At 41.3% G+C, this 21394-nt stretch overlaps 1 long non-coding RNA gene across 1 annotated transcript in view; it reads right to left on the reverse strand.

Annotated features, from left to right (window-relative positions):
- Positions 1-21394, reverse strand: part of LOC140595395 (uncharacterized) — a 130550-nt gene that overhangs the window by 41017 nt on the left and 68139 nt on the right. Inside the window, exon 2 of the long non-coding RNA XR_011996964.1 lies at positions 2340-2563. This is a non-coding gene — a long non-coding RNA (uncharacterized lncRNA). The remainder of the gene's footprint in view (positions 1-2339; positions 2564-21394) is intronic.

Raw genomic sequence — 21394 nt, forward strand, 5'->3', positions numbered from 1 at the left:
AGTGGTTGCTAGTGGGTATGGAGTTTCTTCTAGGGTGATGAAAACATTATGAAATTAGTGGTGATGGTTGCACAACTCTGTGACTATACTACAAACTACTGAAATGTATACTTTAAATTACTAAATGTTATGGTATGTGAATAATATCTTAGTAAAACTGTTCCAAAAACTATGTATGTTAAATATCACATATTATATATAAGACAAGATCATCAATATAGTGTATATTATATATACATCTCACATATATTATGTATTGCTAATTATATAATATAATGATATTAATATAATTCTATATTAATATAATATTATATAAATGCATATGCAATTATAGTGTATAAAATAATAAGTAATTGGGCACGTTATAATTGTTAATGAGCCCTATACCTCACCTAGTCTGCTTTTGAAGATACCTAAGTTCTTTTGACCCCCACAAAACTTCCTACTTACATAAATATGCCACCCCAACTTCCTCCATAGGTAGTTTTGTATCTGTTGGTTTGGTACATCACGTGGTTAAGAGTTCTAAGATCAGCCTACTGGGCCTCTAATCCTTGGTTTCGTCAGTTTACTAGCTGTGGTTTAGGTTAAGTTAGCTGCCTCTCTTTGGTCCATCTGTCAAATGGGAGGAATAATTGAATTCATCCCACAAGGTCATTAGGAGGCCTCATGACTTCCTAAAAATTCAGGGTTCAGTCATAAAAAAAGGAATTTATGATCAATACATGATAGTAGCTGTAGTGTTTTTATAGTTATCCTATTCTGCAGATTCTCAAAAATATCTTAAATTTTAAACTACTAGCCTTATAATTGGAGTAGACTCAGCTTTATTCCTAATTGGGGAAATACAAAGAATATGAAAGGCAAAAAAAAAAAAAAAAAAAAGAAAGAAAGAAAGAAAGAAAGACAAAAAGGAAAAAAGAAACCAACCAGAAAACCAAGAAACAAAGAACATGCAGGGCAAAGCCTCAATATTCATAAGGTGAAGACTGTGCCTGAAAATCCAAATTTGGGGCATCCCTTTTTGCTGCTCTGCAAATTATCTTTATTTGCTTTGCCTATCTAGCCTCAAGATTAATTACTCAGTTTAGGGGGAGGACCTTGAAGTTTGCCCATAAATTTTCTGCCTCTAAAGAGAAGATTTTTATCACTGACTATTCTGCTGTGAGCATGAGTCTAGGAGAGTGACTCAGGCCATCTTCTTAGAATGGTGGGCCATAAATCAGCTTTTGTAGAAAATTAATCTCCCTGGACTCATTTGGAAAGTTAGCAATTATTAGTAGCTAGTGTAAGAGAGAGTCTTCAAAAGAGGAATGGTAAGACAATGTCACCTTGAGTTTCTTCTAAATTGTTCCCTCAAGTAAGCTGTGGATGGGAGTAGTCCCCAAAGGCAGATGCCACAAAAGGAAGTTGTTGGTGCCTAAAACTCACTACATATGTGAACTGGATCCCAAGAAATATGCTGGTATGTTAAGGGCAAAGATAAGATTTCATTAAGGCATTTGACTCAACCGCCAGATTGTTTTTAGCCACTGCTAAGTACCTAGGATGTCTTGAAAATATTTAGGCAGGGCAGTTCCCAGTGGCGCAGTGGTTTAGCGCCGCCTGCAGCCCAGGGTGTGATCCTGGAGACCCAGGATTGAGTCCCACGTCCAGCTCCCTGCATGGAGCCTGCTTCTCCTTCTGCCTGTGTCCCTGCCTCTCTCCCTCTCTGAATAAATAAATAAATCTTAAAAAAAAAAAAAATTTAGGCAGCCATTTTGAGAGTTTGACTACTGGCACCCAACAGCTGAATATGGAGGATATGAGGTCTTTAGGCCAGTGTAAACAGAGTCACAGAATTAGAGGATTCAAGAAATGAACATTGAAGTGTCATTCACTTCAAGCTCTCACTTGAGGTAGGGTTACACTGAAACCATCACAGATAGGTTTGCCTCCTTTCTGGGCCTATCAGTGGGGTCTTAAAGTTTGATTATCAGGCTAGCAACACAGGGATCACCTGGGAACTTTTTACAAATACATATTCTTAGGCCTCTCCCCAGATTTACTGAATCAGATGATCTGGGGCTGGAACTCAGATGTATTTCAACAAGCCCTCCAGCTGATTCTGATGCATGCTCCGGTCTGAGAATTACTGCTCTACCATTGCCAGTAACAGAGCTACTTTAAAGAAGAGAGTGGATATACCAGTTGGGATTGTTTTGAGCTGCAAGACACAGAGTCGCCCATCATGGTCCCTCCAAATGAGGATTTCGTTTTTGTTACAGGAAGACTGGAAGTCAGCACCCCTGGTCTGATGCTGCAAATCCCACGTTATCATCATCCCAGGCTTCTCCTACCTTCACATTCTGCCAGCTTTGGTAAGTGGCTTTTGTCCTCAGGTACAACACTTGAAGGCCACAGGATAGCCTCTCATCCATGTTGGGAAAGATGAGATGAGAAAGATGATGAAGAGAAAGAGGTAAAAGATACAAGCAAGCTAGGTCTCTCTCCACTTCTGAAAGGTTTTCTGGAAGCTTTAGCTAGTGACCTCTGCTCACATTTCGCTGGCCAGGACTGGTAGCTGCAAAGAAAGGAGGAGTGGTTTTTAGCTGGGTACTTTGCTGCTCTGAAAAAGAATCAGGGTTCAGTTAGTGAGGTACAAGTGAAGAGAGGACTTGGGTGGGCAGTTAGCAAAGCTGCTAAGTGGGGCTTGGTAAAGATGATTCAAGTCAATATAAATATTAATTGTAGACATTGAATAATCAGGCCTGAAAGAGACAATAAGAAAGCGCAAAAAGTTTTAAAAGGTGATTTAAAACTTTATGGAATAAGATCCAGTTCTGGCAAAATAACTATAAAATGCTTGATTTTTTTTTTCATTTTGGAAACTGTTCCTCTTATGATCAGAAAATGCAACATTTGCAATTGTAGTTGAGACTTCCTTTATTATTTCTTCATCCCCGGATGATTTTCATTCTTGGAGAAATTTCAGAAGTTGAATGGCTAGCATCAAATGCAAAATTTGTCTGTAATGCTGGGTCACTGTCCTTGAGCAAGATGGCTTATGTTGTCTGTCTTGACCGACTTCATTTCACTTATTTGTGGAATTTGTTTCATATCATAGTGTTATATCCTGATCACAAATTTTTACGTTGCCAAGAAGCCAAATACAATATCTTTATCACAGAGAAATATTCTTAAATTCACTTACTCTGAAGTATACAAATTTCATGAGAGACTTTTTTTTCTCTGGCAGCAGAGGTTTAAATTTAATTGAGAAAATATTCCATGCATACTTACCATAGCATCCCTGCTTGCCAGCTCTTTTTCTAGTGCCAGATGAAGCCATTTAATACTCATCACTGCCTATCATGCATCCCAATGAATTTATACTCCTCTCCACCCACCCCCAACCCTTATGACCTAGCCAGGAGAAAGTTAAAACCCCCAATGAGCATAGATGGGATGGGATGGGGGAGGTGCTAAATCTAAACGCCTAACTCTAACTAAATATATTTAAAGTATGGTGTTCCCACCACCAGCAGCAGCACCATCATCTGGAAGCTTGATAGAAATGCAGTCTCAGGTTCATCCCAGATCTGTTGAATCTAACATTCTAGGGGTAGAACCTAGGAACATGTGCTTTCACAGGCCCTCCAGGTGATTCTGCAGTAAATTGTTGTCCCTAGGCCAGTGGTCTTCAACCTTAATTACACAATGAAATTTAAAAATTTTATGTCTCCACCCTCAAGAAATTCTGATTTTATTGGTCCAAGGAACAGCTGGACAGTAGGATTTTAAAAATATCCACAACTGGGTCTATTGTGCAGCCGGTCTAGAGGCATGAGAAAATTCTATCAAGCAGTATCTGAGGGTATATCTCCAATAAGACTCAGAGCCAGTACTGGACCATGGAACTTTGAAAGGGATATACCCAGTGACCTTTCCTCTTGGGTTCTTAATCTTTCTTTTAGGATCCACCTTTCTCTTCTTCTTTGTAGCTCGTACTATATGTCTACCAGGGCTCACTCTAACTGCAAGAAGTTCCCACCAGTCCACTTCTCAGCTGGCATGTGGTCCACAGGGTTAATGAACAGGGGATTCACTCATAATAAACAGTCCTGTATTAACAGAAGTGTACTTGACCTGAACCAATGTCTCCATTGGATACCTTCTTCTTAAATCTCTGATCAGAATGTCAAGAACCAGCATCTTTTTCTTTCTTTGAGGAACTTAATTGATGTCCTATACTACCTTCCTGCCAAACTCTGTCCAGTCTCTTTTTGGGAAACTCACTACTCTTAGGACAGGCCTTTCTGTGTTCATATGACTCTAATTGTTCAAAGTCCTCCCCTTGGAATGCCTGGGTGGCTCAGTGGTTGAGTGTCTGCCTTTGGCCCAGGACGTCATCCTAGAGTCCCGGATCAAGTCCCAAGTTGGGGTCCCTGCATGGAGCCTGCTTCTCCCTCTGCCTATATCTCTGACTCTCTCTCTCTCTCTCTCTCTCTCTGTGTCTCTCATGAATAAATAAATAAAATCTTAAAACACACACACACACACACAAAGTCCTCCCCTTATGTTAAGCACAAATCTGCTTTTACAGAGGGCCCAATTAGGGATCCTAGAGCTGCCTACAGAATGGGTTTCTCTACATGACATTACAACTCATCAAACATTTAGACAATTGTCAATCCTTGTGATATTGTGATTTATAATAAGAAATATATACTTGGTCTTTGTCCCTGTTTCTGGCACAGAGCTCCTGAAACCCTTGGAATTTCCTTAAGTGATAAGAGCAATAAAAGTGTCTTTATGTTAATAGATGACTTTTGGACTGCACCTAACGATGGGGGTTGCTTGCCAAGAGAACCAACAAGATTATTAGAGGGTTAGAACTTTCAGTCCCATCCACCAAACCTCTGGGGACTGGGATAGGAACTGGAGGTTGAATTAGTCGCTGATAGCCAGTGATTTAATAATCATGCCTATGTAATGAAGCCTCCATAAAAACCCAAAAGGACAGTTTTGGGAGAGATTCTGGGTTGGTAAGTATGTGCATATTTGGAGTAAAGTGGCATACTCAGATATGGAAACTCCTCAACCTTTCCACATGCCTTGCCCTATGCATGTCCTCCATCTAGCTGCTCTTGAGTTATATCCTTTTATAATAAACTCATAACCTGGTAAATAAAATGTTTCTCTAAATTTTGTGAACCATGATAGTAAATTACTCAAACACAAGGAGGGAGTCATTGGACCTGCAAACTGTATCCAGTTGTTCAGAAGTACAGGTAACAACCTGTACTTGCGATTGGCTGCCTTGTGAAGTAGAGGGCAATCTTGTAGGACTGAGCCCATAGCCTGTGGGATCTGATACTATCTCAAGTAGACAGTGTCAATCGAATGAATGTTAAACATCCAGCCGGTGCCTAAGAATTGCTTCATGGTATGGTAAGCATCCTCTATATTTTCTCTCTTTGAGTTCAAAATTCACTTTCTAGGGGCGCCTGGATGGCTCAGTTAGTTAAGCATCTGACTCTTGATTTCAGCTCAGATCATGATCTGAGTCATGAGATGGAGCTCCCTGTATCAGGTTCTATGCTCAGTGCAGAGTCTACTTGAGATTCTCTCTCTACCTCTGCCATGCTCACATGAACTCTAAATGAATAAATGAATGAATAAAATCTTTTTTAAAAATTCACTTTCTAAATAGTGCCTCTCTGTAGTAGATACTGTTGGAGTCTCCTCCAGACACCTTTTCCTGGGCTACATTCCCCTTCCCCACCTGCCCTGAGAGCTCATAGCTATATCCTCTAGAAAAATGCCTGAGGCTGATGGGAGCCACAGCAATGGAGAGGTGTGCCCCGCCCTCCTCACCCAGGGGCAGCCACAGCCAATGGCTGACAGATACCCAGCTTCCTTGTCTCAAGGTGGAACAATTCTAATCTCCAAGAGTAACCATGTTCATGCCTAGGCCCCTCCCCTTTTCCTGAGAATCTTTCCTCAACAAATCGCTTCATAAGAATCCCCATTTCAGGCTTTTCTAAGGAACTTGACCTAAAACGGCTTTGCATGAGCAGAAACATTTAAGATTGTTCCTTTTATGTGATCACCCACATTGCAGCACATTTGTTTGACCAGTCAAGATTAAAACAGCCTGCTGAGCCCCAAAGGAATAATGCATAAAAGAGTGCTGGAGAACATATTTGACTGTTTTTGTGGGGTGAGGGGTCAAGAGTGTCACCTGGGGAGCCTGGATAGCAGCTGTTACCCCACAGATCTTGGCAGAAGGGATAAGATTTGATTTTCAATACCATTGTCTTGATGCCCAAGCCACATGGAGCAGATTGATCACAGAAAAAAAAAAAAAAAAACTCATTTTCTACCCCTTTCCATGTGCACATTCTTTGCTATGTGATTTTGCAGTTCCTCCAATTTAGAGGTAGAGTGTATTTCCCACTTCTTGAACCTAGGCTGGACTGGTTTTGACCAATCGAGTCAAGGAGAACAAACAGTTTGCCAGTTCCAAACCTGACCTCCAGTGCCCTTAAACACCTCTCCTCTCTCTTTTAGAACCCCCAGCTACCACCATGTGGCAATGAATACCCAGACTAGCCTGCTGGAGGATGGGAGACATGTGACCCAGTCATGCCATTTCCCCAGACACCAGCCAGCTGACCATCAGACATGTGGGCAAGGCCATCCTCAAGCAGTTATCCTCCAACTGACCACCAACTCACAAGCAACCCCAGTTGAGATCAGCAGAGCCTGGCCCTGAGCAGGAAGACCACTCAGCTGACTCATAACCTTAAGACCTAATTATGGTTGTAGCTTGAAGACACTGAGTTCTGAGGTGGTTTGTTAGGCAGCACTGTGACAACAGTTAATAGATACCCTACAGCTTTCAGACCCCCTTGGAGAAACCTAAATATGGGACAGAAGCATTAAACAAACCATAAACTACAAAGAGTCCTGCATGCCTGATTCTGGTCTAGGGAGACGAGTTTGCAGCTGACAGCCATGAAGAGAGTAGGGGTTCTTGTGGCCAGAGGAGAGCACTGGAGGTAGAAGCAGGTGTTGAGCTCAGAGGGGAACCTGTGAACAGCAAACTCCACAGCCTGAGGCCTCCCGTGCAGTCACAAGGGAAGTGATGAGAAAGCACGTTCTATTTTTGTTCCAAGGTCTAGCAAAAGTACCTGGGAAGCCAGCAGGGAGTAAAGCAGAGAAGTTGACTGATATGGCCAACAGGGGCTTCCATTTTATGAAAAATGTGAGGTGGAAGAATAGAACAGAGCCCAGAAATGTGAAAATCGGGGTAAAATTAGAAACAGGCTTTCTCTTTTTGTAGCTTTTAAAAAAAAAAATTTATTTATTCATGAGAGACAGAGAGAGAGGCAGAGACAGAAGCAGGCTCCATGCAGGGAGCCTGATGCAGGACTCAATCCGGGGATCATGCCCTGGGCCAAAGGCAGGCACTAAACCACTGAGCCACCCAGGGACCCCCTCTTTTTGTAGCTTTGAAGTGTATTTATTGGATGTAACAAGCATACAGTAATTAGTACAAATCTTAAAAGTTAATAGCAGTGAATTGGTGGTATAAACACCCAGACTAGTAGGAAGGATCTTTCCAGCACCCAGAAGGCTCTCTCTGTCCATTCTCAGTTAACACTGTCTCTTCATACAGAAGTAACCCTGTTACTTAGTTTTGCCTGGTTTTGAACTTCATTCAAATTGAATCATATGGCATAAGGTCTGGCTTTTTCTGTTCACCATTTCATTTGTAAGATCCATATATGAAGGTACATGATATAGTATTTTGGGGTTCTTTTAATCATTCTGTAGTATTCCATTGTATGAATAAACCATGATTTATTTATTCCAAAGCTATTAGACATTTGGGCTCTTTCCAGCTTTGTCTTTATGAATAGTGCTGCTATGAACAGTTTTGTACATGCCTTTTGGTGCACACACATTCTCTTTCTTTAGAGAACAATGGCTTTCAATCAACCTCTCTTTTGTCCACTATCTGGCCTAGGTAAAGACACAACACCCTTAGTTACCTGTTGACCACAGGCTTAGATAAGAAATCTGCATTCAAATCCAGATTCAATCTTCTTTGGGGAGGAAGGAAAGAGAAGTAAAAAGGAAAGGAAAGGAAGAGACAGCGCCAGTAACAACAGAAATGATAATCAGTCCCTCTTAACTTTACATTTTCTCTCTGGTAGCCATCTGAGATGCCTAAAATAATGACATTCATTTGAATTAAAAATGTGAAGTGTCCTTTTAAGAGGCAAATGGTTTTTTAGGGGGGTAAATACATAAAATAATTAAAATGTTACAGTTTCCTGGTGTTTTGTAATGTTTACATTGTCCTCTTCTTTGCTAGTCCCTCCTACTCAGAGTGATCCCCAGCCCAGCAGCATCCAGTAACCTTGGACTTTGTTAGACATGCAGACTCTCCCCACCCCCGACCTATAGAATCAGGATCTATATTTTAACAAGATCCCGGGGTAATTCCCATGTACATTAAAGTTTATGAAGCCTTCTAGTATCCCTTTTGATACTCACAAGACCCTATAATCAGAGAAGGAAGGGGTAATTGTTCTCATTTTACAGATGGGGAAATCAAGACACAGAAGGGTGAACTTGATGTACTAAGGGCACCCTGCTGGTTCCATGCCAGAGGAAGTTCTCTAAATGGAAACTGCTCATTTTCCATTATTTCACACTGATACCCACTGGCATGTCTAGCATGGCCTCAGGTCAACCAGCCTGTTTCTCCCTAGAAAGCACTGTCCCAATGGGAGGCACTATGGTCTGGGTCACTTTCTCTGGAGTTTGGCCTAAAAAGTCATCAGGACACAGATGTGGTGGAATGGGGAGTGGGGAGTGGAGGGAGTGAGAGGCAAGGATGGGAAGGGAAGGAGAGGGAATGAGGAAATGCATGAAACAGCAGAGAGACATGGAAAGCATTCAAAGCAGCACCAGATACACACTGCAAGTTCCTAGCGTTGTTATCTTACTCCTCCCTTGCCTGTAAGCAAGAAGTCTGTGCTTGTGACGCAGTCTGCAAGAGGCTGTTGGCAGGCAGCCCAGAGCTGGCCCGGGCCCTCACTGCAGTGCTCTCAGCTATGTAAGGAGACTGGAAGCTGCCCAGTATACCTTGCTGGGCCCTGCAGAGCATCAACACCACCTGCACCAGAGGGGACACGGCTCTGCAGTAAACAAACAAGCCAGACTGCAGAGCTGGCTGGAAAGCTGGGTGCAATAATCTGACACAGGTGCAGCTCAGGGCATGCCTGTATACACCTGCAGAATCTAAGGACCAGGGGGTTTCTTCTCGTTCTGCCTCTCCAGGAAGCAGCTCCAGGCTGCAGACTTGCTCCACCTGGCCTGGAGACATCTGGATGTTCCCTCTTGACCCTGAGCCCTGTGACAATCCAACAGCCAGGATGGTTCTGGCTCAGGAAGGCTTACGGTTCAGATCAGTGAAACTTACCTAGACTCTATGGCCTTCCCTCAAATCCAGCTGGAGCGGGTTGGGAAAAATACCCGGGGCTCTGTCTATCTGGGTACTGACATAGGAAGACTCCAAGAAAACCTACAGCCTCCCCTTCACCACCCCTATAGATGCCAGATGTCAAAGGTACAGTTAACAGTGGCCTTCCAAAGCCACTGTCTGATTTGTTTCCTAACCCAAGGATGGCTCTAATGGCAGAGGCTCCAGAAAAGGCAAAGGGAGGGAATTACCATGAGGTGGAGAGAGCTACTTAGAGCAAATAAAGAAGCTTGTCAGGAGTTGGAGGGGGGCCCCAAACATATCTCTAAATCTAAAAAGCAGGACTCCAGCTACTGCCTTGACCTTCAGCCTCCTGGGTTCTTCCCACTGCCAATTTCATAACTTTCACCCTACTGCCATCAGCGGCTTTCTTTCCCCTGTGCTGGGAGATGGCTGCCCCTCTCTATGAACAGCTGTGGACTGTTTATTCAGTCAGGGTCCAGTTGTGCAGCAAGGACACTGATCCAACCTCCTTGCAGATAAAGTTATGCAAGAATGAGGATCAGTTTCCAGGCCAAGATCAAAAACTGGTTTCTGGGTTGTAAGTGTTGGTGGGTGGTCAGAAGGAGAGAAAAAGGTGATGGTGGTCACTGGAAAGAATCTGTCAGAAATCACTGATTGAGGATGAACTGTTTCTCAGGCTGCCTAGGCCTTCCTTCCCACTGAGCTCTGCCATAGTAAATGCTCTTTCCCCCTCACTGCTGTAGACCTCTACACAGTTCCCAAAACAGAATAGATCAGAATATTCATTCAAACCTTCTCATAACAAGGCAGCCCTGGTGGTGCAGTGGTTTAGTGATGCCTGCAGCCTGGGGTGTGATCCTGGAGACCTGGGATCGAGTCCCATGTCGGGCTCCCTGCATGGAGCCTGCTTCTCCCTCTGCCTGTGTCTCTGCCTCTCTCTGTCTCTCTCTGTGTCTCTCATGAATAAAGAAATAAAATCTTAAAAAACAACAACAACAAAAAAAACCTCGTGACAGTGGAAATGTTTTTTAAAATCTTCATGACAGAAATGGTCTGTCAGCGTATGTGTTAGATGTCACATGACCAGGGTGTAAGTCAGTAATTCCAGATACTGTGTTTCCTAAATTTGCATCCATGTTTTTCCTACCTGTTCGATTCAAGCAGCCAGAGCTCAAAATCTAAGCCATAGCTTACAGTTTGTCTTCTTGCTATTATTCTCTCACCAGCCTCCTAGATACTGGCAGTTCACTCATTCATTCAATTAGTAGTTATTGAGCACTTGTGAATAAGTCATTGTGCTAAAGAAGAGTAGATATAGTTACTACCACATAGGACTTTCTTTATCCTACACATATGTATTAGCACTGCCTCCTCATGTAGCACTGTGCAAGGTACTCAAGAGGGTAAAAACAGAGTATAAGCCCTCATGATGATTCAGACACATCTGGAGAAATGTGCAAGATCACAAACAGCCCATTTCTATTGTCCAAGGAGTGGATCCCTCATACAGAAGTGTGGATTCACTGAAAACTTGTGTGAGATACAGAGTCTCAGCCCACCCACCACCCATGCCCTACACCCCAGACCTGCTGAATAAAAATATGTATTTTAACTAATTTTGCAGGGGATTCCAAGCACAGTGGAATCTGACACCAGTGATGTGGACAATGGAAGCTATATGAGTTTAGGGAAGAGAAATTATCACATACTTCAGTGGTCAAAAATATACTCCTGCATCAGTTTGGCCTTCAAGAATGACAAACTCAGGGCTCCTGGGTGGTTCGGTTGGCTAAGTGTCTGCCTTCAGCTCAGGTCATAATATTGAGGTCCTGTGATCTAGCCCCACATTGGGCTCCCTGTTCAGCAGAGAGTATGCTTCTCCCTCTCCCTCTGCATGCTCTCTCTTTCTCACTCTCTCTCTCAAATGAATAAGTAAATAAATATTTTTTTAAAAAAAGACTGATGACTTTGGCTGGGTACAGAGAGCTCAGAGAATAGTAATTTCCCACTTCCATTGAATTAAAAAATATATATGTCTGCAAACTGCAAAAGGCAGTAAAATTTTGCAGACACATTTTTCCACAATAGCAAAAGCTTTCAGTCAGTAGGATGAGTCGGCAAATTCTTGTGGCTGCCAGTGTCAGGATCCCCAAATGGCAACTTGCCTAGTTTGGATTGCTTCAAGGTCAGATGGCCTTGTGTCCTGGATTGGACCAGCCCACACAAGACTCCTGGCCTTGCTCAACCTGTCTGTTAGTCAAACAGATGACCAATGAGAAGCTGGTTCATTATTTTTCCAGCAGTTACTCAGCCAATTGGCAACTCTCAGCAAATTAGGTCCTGGAGCGGCGTCATATGAGCATCCGTGGGGTGGCTGCTTTATCAGGCCAGTCCAGGAGAACAGATAAATCACCGTGAAGTTGCCATTAGAGGCTGTCTGCACTGTGACTATGCTCCATGTCAGATCAGCTGAAGTGGGTTCCTCAATTTTCTTGTACTTGCCTTTCCTACATCCAATTTAAGAATTAAGATATTTTTTTTGGTCTAAATATAAAAACTGAAACAAACAGATGAAAACATGACTGCGTTGGGACGCCAGGATGGCACATTTAAGTGTTGGACTCCTGATTTCTAGCTTAGGTCATGATCTCAGAGTCCTGAGAGCCCTACATCAGGCTCCATGCTCTCTGTCTCTCAGTCAATCTCACTCTCTCTCTCTCTCAAATAAATAAATTAATTGAAAAACAAATCAAAACATGACTGCCTTTAATGTTATCTCCTGTTTCTACCTACTGCCCAAACATCTGTTTGTTCATTAATTATATCAGAAAAAAATGATGTGGAACTTCACAATGCCATTAAATGTATTATTTGAAATTCAGGCCTACATTGCATAGTGGTAAAACTTGCCCATCTTTTGAGAAGTCGTGCCAAGGAGAATCTGCTCTAAAGCAGGTAAGTTCTAAAGATAAGGCAGCCGGACTCATCTACCAACAGGCAGATTCCTCCTTGAGATTCTTTTCTAGAAGCAGAGATGGGTTAGTACTGAGTGCTGAGTCCTCCATACCCTCTAAGCTTTGCAGCCATGGCTTGTTTTATGAGGCACCTGGCAGGATAAGGAGCTGAACAGACGCTGGGTAACAGGACCCAGCTGTCTGGATCACAGGAAATGGAACCTAAGATCTTTGACTCATCAGCTCTATTCTACTGCCATTGATCTAATGCTTAATTAATAACATGGCAATAACGTATGTCCTGAACCTATCACCTCTCACAGCCACCCTATTCTCTCTTCCCCACTCCAGTCTCCAGGATACAGGAAGCACTGATTGGTCAACTACTTCTCTTAACCATTACCATGGATGTGATTTCAAATTGGTGCAAGCTGTATTTATGCCTAAGCAAGATGGCAGGAAGGGCAGCCACACACCAAGAAGGGTAGACATACTCCTTTTTATCTAGGAACTGTGCTTTTAGGAAAGATCTTTTTAGTGGGGAAGTTTGAGCTTCAGACACTAATCTCATCATTTTGCCTCTTTCAGAGACTGAGCCTATTGTACTGTGTTTTTGAAATGATCAAATGAAAGTATGAGAAATCTGGAAGCCATATAGGTAACAAATGGCTGAAGGTACAGATGGAGCTCAGATGAAACCTCTTTTCGAACTCTGGAGATGTTGCCATGTGAAAGAAGTAGCAAAGACATTGTTGTGGTTCCCTGGATAGGGTGTAAATTCAGTAGAAGGAGGTATTTCCTCACAAAGAAAAGCCACCCAATGCTGGAGGCAAGACCCTGATTCTTAAGGTAGGAGTTCCTCATCATGACAGGTACTTAAGCTGAAGTTCCATGACTATTTTAGAAGACACTTGTATTATAAGGGAAAAATTGGAATAGAACTTTATCACTCTTTCAACTCTGGTTCTAAGATGTATGCAGAACCAACTCTCACAGAGTAGTTTCTACGGTCTCATTTTCTATGGACTATCCCATATAACTCCCACAGCACTCTCATAAGGTGAATACAGTGGTTATGTTTTGTTTTACATTACTGCTCCCTCTGCTTGGAATATGCTTGCCTAAGTTATTGTTTGGCTCCCTCCCTTCACAATATTCTGGTCTTCTCTGTGTTTTATCTCTTCCAAGAACCTTTCGTCTCTGCTCTTTGTAATATTGCCATCCCTTCCCTCAATTCTCAATCCCTTTCTCTGCTTTATTTGACTCTATGGCACTTAACAGTATCTAAAATTATGTTACAAGTAGATCCATTTATCTTCTGTCTCCTCTATGAGAACAGAAGGACTTGGTTGCTTTTGTGTAGTGCTCCATCCCCAGCATTTGAAATCAAGGTTGTGGCACATGGCAGAGCATATGTGTGGAATGAATACATGAATCTGTTTTACAGATGAAGAAACTGAGGCATTGAAGAGGTGAAGCAAAATCCCCAAGGTGACACAGTAAGTAAATTTTCAGCAAGTGCTCAAGGATTTGAATAATATGGTTCCAGAGTCCACACATGTAACTCCTATACTCCATTTGATTCTTTGAAGAAACCCTTAAAAATTCAATGGCTGCCTCTGGCCTGTTACCTCTTGTTTTATTACTTCAGATGACCAGTGCCTGTAAGCCGATGTCCACTCGTTCCCTCCAACATAGTGTCAAAAAGTCCAATGAAAGGGCAGAGAGCAAAAGTGAGATGGCACAAGGCCACTTTTACCTCACTGACCTTCTGCCTGTATAATGATTTGGTGAGCGGAGCAGGTGAGTCAGAGGGGGACAGGGAACAGCCTGGCAGACACCTGGTCCTAATCTGTCCATGGGTGGATATATCGACTCTGACACTGGTCGCATACCTGGGGTCCTCAAAATGAAATTTGCAAACTCAGAGCAGATTCCTTGCCTCTCCATTTGATTTGAAGGGGCTGAATTTATTATGTTCCCTGTTTCCTCCCTCTGGGTAGGGCTTGGATTTTTCCATGACAAAAATCATATTGATTTGAATATTAACAGGTCATAAAAGAGAGTCAACATTAGCTTTTGTAGTTAATGAAAAAGAATACAGATCTGAAAATCAGACACACTTCAATTAAAATTCAAGTTAGTTACTCTCTGGGCACTTCAATTTTCTTACCTGAAAAATAGAAACTAAGCCTTCCCACATGGTCTTCGTAAGGATTAGCTGAGAAAACATAAAGGATGACATCTGGCATTGATTTTAAGTGTCAGACCATTGTTTCCCTGCTAGCTGCCTTCTACTCTTTCTGTGACTGGATACGGAAAAGAGCGTTATCAGAAGGAGATACTGGGGTTGAATCCAAAGTAGCAAAATCAAATTAGGAAAAGAAAAAAAAAGGACATTTCAGTTCACTGATGCCAGAAAAGTACTACATTTGTGTGTTGTCTGTCTGCACCCTAAGCTCTTTGGGTCAAGCTCTGAATCTTCCTGCTTGAGTCCTCGGCTATCTATACCCTAGCTCACAGGGAGGTAGCTCACTATGGCTTCAAAATACAGAGCTAAGAGATGGCTGGAGGAGGAACCTTCATAACCACAGCCTGCCTTGGCCATGCCTTCTCCTGGAGCCTGCAGTGGGAAGTGAGAACATTTTTGCTAGGTTAGATATTTTCAAGGGCCCAACTGGGCCTGTGGATCTGCCAGAAAATTCCTTCTGTTTCAGGTGGATAAAAGCCTTGTGCTCAGCTGTTTTAAGCTCAACCTAATAAGTTCTCTCTTGGGGTGACCATTGTTCTTCAGCTTAAAAATCATCTTTATTCACACAGTAGTATCAGATTCCAATGGATGCCTCTTACTAACAAAGCACATGAAATATTTGCTTATAAAATATGATACATAAAATACACTGAGAAATATGTCTATAAAGTGAAGTGTGCATATATTGCTACCACTAAACTTTTGCACCTACCTCTGACCATTACTGGGACCTACTGGAGTCTAATACAAAGTCCTATGCAGTTGTATCGGGTTGTTCCTATGGGAGGATAAGAAAATACATCTTATGTATTTCTAGCAAGAAGTAAGCTCCACTTCTTTTTGAAGTTCATAATATAGGAAGAGGTGTTCAAAGGTGCAGGGTGAACAGAAAGATTATGTTCACTCTTGGAGTGCTTTAAAATAAATGTGAACTTCTACACACTCTTATACACTCAGTTCCAATCAAAACAAAACAAACAGAATTAAACCTGACATCTTGGAATGAGAAATTTTAAGATTGCCTGGCATAAGGTAGATGCTCCATAAATAATTTGAATGGATAAGAGACTAAATGAATAACTAAGTAATGAGGCCTCTAATGTTTGAATGATACAGAAATATCCTAAAATGCCAGTGAAAAAGGAAAGCCTTTTTTAATCCAATTAAAGAATTTTAAATCTCAAAAAGGGAGCAGATAATTACTTTTGTTCTATGTTTTTCAATGGGTTAATAAACAATTAAAGAATTCTGGTCTTTTCTCAGGAGGCTATCTGGAATGATACCATAGACTTGGTCCATCTTTCCTATTTGTTCCTAATGAATGATATCAGTTTTAATGCTTTACTGCCCAAAGATAAATTTGATATTCCCCAAGAGAAAGAAATATATAGTTGGGCCAGCTTTTCTCAACCATGACCCAGTTGACATTTGGGCCTAGATAATTCTTTGTTTTGAGGAGCTGTGTCAGATGTTAAACAGCATCCCTGGCCTCTACTCATTAGATGCCAGTGACACTCCCATTCTGAGTCATGACAGTCAAAATGCATCCAGACATTGCCAAATAGCCCTAAAAGGAAAAATTACCTTTGGTTGAGTTTAGACTTTAAAAATAGTCAACTGTTAGAGAGGCAAAATTGATTCCTGAGATTTAAAACCAATTTTTTTTTATAAACCAATTTTTTGCTAAGTACAGCTCTGTCTTGATTTCTGCTTTAACTCAATTAGGCCCTGAATAGAGTAGTTACAGAGACCAGAGATCTCACAGGGGGTTAAATCTACAAGAAAGGTTGTTATGCCAAATGATACTGTCTGAGTAAACTATTGACAACAATCATATTGCATTCCACACCAATGTGGAATTCAGAGATTTCAAACAGCAATCATTCATTCTTAGGCATTAGGGTCTACCAGTTGGCTGGGGCCACTCTGAGTCTATAGGTCCACTGGGGCAGTTTTACTCCATGAGCCTCATTTTGGGATTCAAGCTGAAAAGGGAATAGCTACCAGGGAAAAACCCTTCTTGTGATAGAATAATTTTCCCAGAAGACTAGTAGAAACATGCATTATCTCCTTCAGGTAAGACACCATTTCAAAGAGGGAGAAGATGAAAGTGTCAGATGTCAGAAAGATATCAAGCTGCAGTAACACTGTCACTTCCACACATATTCCATTGGCCTAAACAAAGCACATGATCAAGGCCAGCATGAGTTGGACAGGAAGTACACACTTTATACTTCCCTTGGAGTTTAGGGGCCAGGGGAGGAAGGAATGCAGATAAACTAAATAATAATATACTATAGTTACACACATGAACTTAAAAGACTACATTTTCAATACCACCATGTTTCTTCATTTCTCTGGCTCCATTTTTTGAGAGACAAAGACAGGGAAGTACCATTGGCTTTGAGTCATGTTTGCAAAACATACTAAGATCTTGGTTGGGAGAGCACACAACATAAATATCAAAATTTTCTTAGCTATCTTTAAGAAATCTTACCACTAAATCAGTAGATGGGTGATTTTATTGTGTTTTGTTTTCAGGACCCTTGGCTAATATTGTCTTAATTTGGGTTAATTACTTTTTAGAGAAAATCTTAAGTATCAATGCAAATGGTTTAGCCCTGCTTCTTTGTAACCAGAATGTTAAATAAATCACTAGCAGCTTGACAACAACCAGCAGCCTGTGACAGAGGCATAGAGTCTATATTTTCTTCTACTTCTTATGTACTCTGCTGCATTAGTCATGACCATGCTAGAGAGCTCTGTGTATTGTTTAGGCTTCTAAATTCTTTGAAGAATATATAGAGGAACCAGAATGGGTCCACAACAAAATTATTATTGGAATGAAATAGAAATTAGATACCTGATGAGATATTTAATAAATATCTACTCTGGATTTCATTATTTAATCCTTCAAATGCTCCTGGTACATCTTCCCAGAAACTTCATGGAGGCTAATTCCATAATTCTACAGATGAAGAAATGAATTTAAAGAAAAATCCATGTGTTGTTCAAGATCACGCTTTAGTTGTAGCAGATATTAAGCAAGATCAGCCCAGGTTTTCTGGCTCCCAACCCCAGAACTATCTAGCACACCATGTTTTGTCAATAAAATAAAAGAATTGGGTTGCCTGGGTGATTCAGTCAGCTAAGCATCCAACTCTTGATTTCAGCTTAGGTCATGATATCAGGTGTGTGAGATGGAGCCCTGTGCATTGGGCTTCATGCTCAACAGGAGTCTGCTTTAGATTTTCTCCATCTTTCTCTCTCTGCCCTTTCCCCCACTCTCTCTCTCTCTCTCTCTCAAATAAATAAATCTTTTAAAAAATAATAAAAATAATAAAAGAATTTTGGATATTGAAGGAGGCTATAGTAGTCTTGATTTCAAGTACAAGGAAGTCTTTTCCATCATCCATGGTGCAGAACTCTGGGATCTCAAATGGAATAGATGAAAAGCTAAAGTTTGAGAATAAAGGGGCCCTCCCTAGTGGTCTCATCTATGGAAAGTGGGAGATAAGAATATTTATCCCAAATGATCATCCTGTTGATCCTCCCCTATCCTTACTCTACATATTGTCCCTGGAGCCTAGGATTATGGCTCTCAAATATTTTTCCTCAGCCTATATGTGGTTTAGTTAGCTAAGCATCTGACTCTTGATTTCAGCTAAGGTTCTGATCTCAGGGTCATGAGATCAAGCCTCAGGTCAAGCCCCAGGTCTATTCCTTCCTCCCATTCCACATTCAGCTGGGAGTCTGCCTCAGATTCTCTCTCTCTCTCTCTCTCTCTCTCTGCTCCTCCCCTCCCCCACCCCCAGTCTAAAATAAATGAATACATCTTTTAAAAAAATAAAGCCTCCTTTGTAAAAATAAATAAATAAACCCAGAGCCTCTGGGTGAACATCTGTTGACCTATAGTTACGTAACAAATTATCTCCTCCTATTTGTCCTTCAGATAAACATATCCTTCTTTAGTCTTCCCATCTCGGTGAGCATCATTTTTATCCACCCTGTTGTCCAATCCAGAAACTAGGAATTCAATTTACATTTCACTTTTCCTTACCACACCTCACATCTAAGGAGCCAAGTCTTGCAATTCTATGTCATGAATATTTTCTAATTGATTCCTTCCCTTCACTCATTGATATTGTCTTGAGTTTAGTCCCTTTGTCATTTCTTGCCTGGATTATATACTGGTCTCCTAATTGTTCCTTTGGTGCAACTCTAGCCCTCTATGCAAGCCCTCTGTATAGAACACACATTCTTCAGTGAGTTTTCTCCAATAAAAAATAAATTTAAATTTTACATGGTAGCCTGGTTTATATCAGCACTTGTACCCTGAGCATGGGATATTTGTTTATTCATTCAACATTATTTATTAAGTGCCCACTATGGGCCAGACCCTGGAAAGCAAAAAAAACAATAAAAATTTAAAAAAATAAATCATCTCTCTCATGGAGCTTAAAACCTAGGAGGGGAGACACACAATACAAATTAAATAGATACTTATAATAAATAACATAAATCAATAAAATATCTAATCTAAATTACTTGTTAGAAAAAAAGAAGAGAGGAGGGCTAGTGGTGTTGAAAAAGTGGGGCTGAAATGTTACATAAGGTGATTATTAAAAGTCACACTAAGAAGATTACATTTATAAGACTGCTCATAGTAGGCACTCAGAAAACTACTTTTTAAATGATGAAATATGTGGGTAAATGCTTAATTTCATGTGGCCCATGCAGCAAGTGATGAATTAAGCGAAGAGTAAGTTCTTCCTCATTTTTACAAGTGAGGAAATGGGGTCTCGGCAAATGAAAGTGACTTGCCATCCAGGAGATGGTGGAGTCAAGGCTCAACCCAATTCTTCATTCTCTAATACAAATGAAAAATTACCAACATTATCTCAAAATTCAGTTTACAACAACTTGAAGGCCTATACTTGATTCAGGTGGTCTAGGACCTGGGATGCATTCCACCATACACAGTTTTGATCAATCTGTTATTCTGTGAAACACAGTGAGGTCCAAAGTAAGTCCGAGATGGGTTCTGGCTTCTTTTGGCTCCTGGCTGAGCCAAGCAGTCTGATTGCTCACTTACCCGTTTGTTATTTGTTCAACTGGTGGGAACTGAATGTCTTTAACAAGCAGTGTTCTAAACCCTATGGGTTTTGCTGTCAACAAAACAGACATTTATGGAGCTCTTTAAAAGCAGACAATAATATGTAGTGGTGGGTAGCTTAGCGGTTTAGTGCCTGCCTTCAGCCCAGAGTGTGATCCTGGAGTCCCAGGATCGAGTCCCACATCAGGGTCCCTGCATGGAGCCTGCTTCTCCTCTACCTATGTCTCTGCCTCTCTCTCTCTCTCTCTCTCTCTCTCTCTCTTTCTGTGTCTCATGAATAAATAAATAAAATCTTTAAAAACAATAATATGTAGTGGTAGCTCTGAGAAAAAAAAAATGAAGCAGAGCTGGGGACAGAAGGTTAAGGGGTGGGCTGACCAGGGGGAAATGGAGGAAAGAAAGAAGAAAACGATGCTCCTCATGCAGAGAAGGGTTTGGCCAGTTCATAACATGAAGGGTAGATGCAAAACACCAGGAAAGGAACTGGTTAAGTAGACAACTCTTGTCCAGAGTTTGTAGCTCCCCTGGTAGGAATGATCCCAGGTCCCCCACCTCCCACTCTAGACAAAGGCAGCAAGGTCCTGCTTTAAACTGACTGTTGGTCTTTGTTTCACTCTCTGAAATTCCCTGGGTCACCTTTCCTGATGTTTTTCCTTCTCAGATTTGTAACTCCAGGTTGGATGAAAAAATTGTGAGATCTATCTTAGAACTTAAGACAGAGGAGGAGTTCAAAGCACCTTCAAACTGATTACAACATAGTAAAGCATTTCCCAATGTCCATTGATGTACACTGCTGGTGGGACTGGTTCTCTATTCCCGTACCAGGAAAAAAAGAAAGCTTGACTATGAGTTGCATAAAAGTCTGCTTTAACTCAAACATCACCTGTCGTTTAATTGCAAGTATTCACTTTTGGCTCACACAAAGTGTATGGGGAGGAGGAGTAGCATGGGAGGGGATAGTGCAGTTTAGGGAAAGCCTGGGAAAAGAGCCCTTTATAATTTTCTCTCAGGGAGGAAAAATATGTTTGGTAAATGTAAGGCAAAAAAACTTCCCTGCATTTGTTTTGACAAATACCTTCTGTTAATGGCAAATGATCCTGGATTTTTATTTACAGTATAAATATAAAGTCTTCTTTAAAAAACAACAACTTTAATTTGTAAAGTGAGTATAAGTGACATGTTCTTGATTTGTTCTCTCAACCTCTTCTTTTCTTTCCAAGTTTGGATGTCTTAAAATTACACTTTCCAGATGCCCTTGCTGTTATGGTTCTGGATATGAATTATATTGTGCCAGTTAGATGCAGTTGCCTGGGTTTTGTAAGACAGAAATAAAGTGGAGTCAGTCTTGCTACAGTAGAGGCAATTAAAGTAAGCTCTGAAAGATTTGAGTACATGCAGGAGTCAGACTCAGGGTTCTGGTTTCCAGTCAACAGCCTCATGGGAGTGACACTTAGGGAGGCAGCAAGGGTGGAAACTGTGATGACCACATTTTTTTGACTTTGACATTGAAACCAAGATCCCTCTGGTGTCTCTGACTTCCATTCTTCTCATCATTCTGTAAGCGCTTA

The sequence above is a fragment of the Vulpes vulpes genome, chromosome 14 (genome assembly GCF_048418805.1).
Source record: "Vulpes vulpes isolate BD-2025 chromosome 14, VulVul3, whole genome shotgun sequence".
In the NCBI taxonomy this organism is placed as follows: domain Eukaryota; kingdom Metazoa; phylum Chordata; class Mammalia; order Carnivora; family Canidae; genus Vulpes; species Vulpes vulpes.